The sequence below is a fragment of the Dipteris shenzhenensis genome, chromosome 25 (assembly GCF_047967505.1).
Source record: "Dipteris shenzhenensis isolate YYH24624 ecotype China chromosome 25, Dip_SZ_1.0, whole genome shotgun sequence".
Lineage (NCBI taxonomy): Eukaryota > Viridiplantae > Streptophyta > Polypodiopsida > Gleicheniales > Dipteridaceae > Dipteris > Dipteris shenzhenensis.
The window spans coordinates 33,876,062-33,879,056 of NC_141620.1; the positions used below are offsets into that span (position 1 = coordinate 33,876,062).

Here is a 2,995-nt window from a genome sequence, read left to right on the forward strand (position 1 = left end):
CCCCCCCCCTCCATACCTCCATTGTGGAATGTTGGGTGGATTTCAAGAAAAACTGGCACCCTCTTTAAATCCTATTGTGCATCATTTGGTAGCCGTCATCTTCTCATGCTCTTTGCCTTTGTCCCTGCATTTTAAGAGCCCACAGTCTACATTGCCACATAGTATAGAGTCTTTGAACAATCATCCAGTGCAATTAGTGGTGGTGCCCATTGGTTAGCTGCTCCATGTGGCTGTGCTCTTACAGATACCCAACCTATTGCTACCCCCTAAGATCACACTTTGCCTCCAGGGTTTTTGGCTTAGTGGTTTGAGCATTGGGCCGCCAATCCTCAAGTCACATTCAAAGCTTGGAGGCTGGGCCTGTTGTCCTAGCTTGTGGATGGTACATGTGTGTGAATTGATCACGATTGTGGACCCTGTGCCCACCGGTCTAGGGTGGGTGCCCCTCGATAGGACCACGGGTGGGTGAGGTGGCTTCTGGCAGCTCCCAAAAGGTAAAGGGCCCCAGGTTGGCGTCCGATCAAGCCATTGTCAGAGCATGAATGTCTTTGAGGTAAGTGGACGGCGCGGCAATTTCTTGTACGATTCCAATCGTCGCCGCGTTGGACCTCCAGGTGGGGAATCAACCATTTCGGGGAACAACGCAATCATTGGCGGGACACGTTCCATTGAGGAAAGGCCTTGGCCCCCTATATAGATAACGGTAGAGAGTCCCGTTAGAGTAACGGTTATTATATTTAGATCCCCAGTGGCAGGCTATGGTGATTAGGGTTCTGGTGCCTGCTTCATCCTGTCGTCCGTCGTTTTTGCGCAGCCGGAACTGCTTCTTCCTTCCACAACATCTTCTGCCGGATTAGAATTCTGTCTACACAGCCTCAACGTAAACTTTTTTTTCATCAATCCTGCGGTATCCTTTCCCAACCGGCGGCAAATCCTTTTCTATTGGCTAATAGCTTGTACAAGTTTGTTTCTCTCTCTCTCTCTCTCTCTCTCTCTCTCTCTCTCTCCCTCTTTCAATTTCGATAACTTATTTCACCTCGTTTCTGTTTGCAGGTTGGACACAGGTTTTACGTGCTCACATTCATGCTGAGCCACAAATTTAGCCCTTTAGGGCAGTGCTTTTGTCGATAAGTAACATGGGTTGCAGCAAGTAAATTTTTTCGAGCTCCTGATTAAATTTTTTCGAGCTCCTGATTATATATTTGGGGATGGACCTAAGGCCAATAAGGGACGCGTTTGATCGAGTGTTCAAGAAGCAGAAGCTCTCTGAACATAAAGCAGAAGAGATCATAGGAAGAGTGGGACTAGAAATCGAAGTCGCTGCCAAGAAGGCTATAGATGTTGGCGAGGGCTTGGGCTTTGAGATCAGGACAGTTCTTGCTGAATTACAAGGCAAACTAAATGACATTGGGCCATGTAATCAAATTGGGATCTCACAAAAGGAACTAAACTTGGCTCTCAGTAAGTATGGAAAGGCGCTGGATAAAGTTTTCCACACGGACATTGCGAAAGCAAGTAGAGAAGTTGATTTTGATCGCCATATTGTCAATCAGATAATTGCGTTGCACTTCTTCCGGCAAGGCCAATTTGCTTTGGGGGATTGTTTTGTGAACGAAGCTCAAGAATCAGGTGCCATGCTGAAAGCCCCTTTTTTTGAAATGTACCAAATTCTCGAGCAGATGAAATTGAGGAACATGGAGCCAGCCCTTCTCTGGGCAAAATCGCATCGTGACGAGCTTTTGCAGAAGGGCTCCTCGTTAGAATTCAAACTGCACCAACTCCAGTTTGTACAGCTGCTTCAAAAGGGGTTACGTCCACAGGCTCTACAATATGCTAGGGACAATTTTGTTCCTTTTGCATCTCTACACATGGAGAAGATACAGCGATTGATGGGCAGCCTCCTTTGGGCTGGTCGATTGGAAACATCCCCTTACCCTGATTTGTCACCTCCTACAAATTGGGGAAGTGTTGGGCTGGAATTTACCAGAGAGTGTTGTAGTCTTCTAGGTCAATCTTACGAAAGCCCCTTACAAGTCACAATTTCAGCCGGTGCTCAGGCGCTTCCCACGTTATTGAAAATGGTCACAGTGCTAGCTAATAAGAAGCAAGATTGGCAGAGTCTGAAGCAGTTACCAGTGGAGATTGAGTTGGACAAGGTTTATCAGTTCCATTCTATCTTTGCCTGTCCTGTCTCAAAAGAACAAAGCACTGCAGATAATCCCCCCATGCTGATGCCTTGTGGCCATGTACTATGCAAGCAATCACTTCAAAAGCTTTCTAAGAGCCGAGCATTTAAATGTCCATATTGTCCTACTGAATTGGCTATGAATCAATGTAAACCAATATTTCTCTAAATGCAAAGTCTAACAACAGAACATTATATACTAGGCAACTGCCAGAATAGCTGAACTTGTTGCTTTGCATTCAAGCTCATCGGACAGGCACTACTGAGAAGTTATGGTTTATCTGATGCATGGACGATAATATCTGCTGTTTTCCCCTACAACAATTGTCCATGGCAAAGCTTTTATGGAGAGGCATAGGAGAGAATATGTCTATGCTGTTCATGAATTCAGTTCGTGTTGTGGTTTTACCAAAGTTCAACCTTCACTGATTTGAACATAGTCTTAACCCGAGTGATTTGAGGTGTTGCGAGAAATTGCACGATACGGCAGCCCACTTAACTAGTATTTGTGACATGGGTGATGAGGGTCTGTCTGCAAATTTCTCTCATGTAAGTCTCACGACGTGTCTTTCTATGGTAAAGCTAGGGATTGAAAGAAGGGTGTGCAAAAGCGATGCATCATTGTCTTTGCCATGTGCAAGTTTCTTCCCCTCTCTAACAACACTTGCCTGTTGGCGCTATATTTATTGCCTGTGCGATTAGGTGTGGTGGTGTAGTGACCTGGGGACTGTGGTTTTTGTCATTATGTTTTAGACTGCTAAAAAGAGAAAAAGATAGCAAGCAAAGGTGTAAATAATGTCTCTCTCTCTC

General features: G+C 45.4%; 1 pseudogene across 4 annotated transcripts; it reads left to right on the plus strand.

Moving 5' to 3' along the window:
• The first annotated feature begins 726 nt into the window (after positions 1-726).
• On the plus strand, positions 727-2,771 carry LOC147885782 (protein RMD5 homolog pseudogene; annotated as a pseudogene). 4 transcript variants are annotated; one of them, XR_015543445.1, is made up of 2 exons: positions 727-907; positions 1,054-2,771. The product of XR_015543445.1 is annotated as a protein RMD5 homolog pseudogene, transcript variant X2 (transcript). The 4 variants fall into 4 exon arrangements; XR_015543444.1 differs by having other exon boundaries at positions 1,065-2,771; XR_015543447.1 differs by having other exon boundaries at positions 727-880.
• Positions 2,772-2,995: the final 224 nt, after the last annotated feature.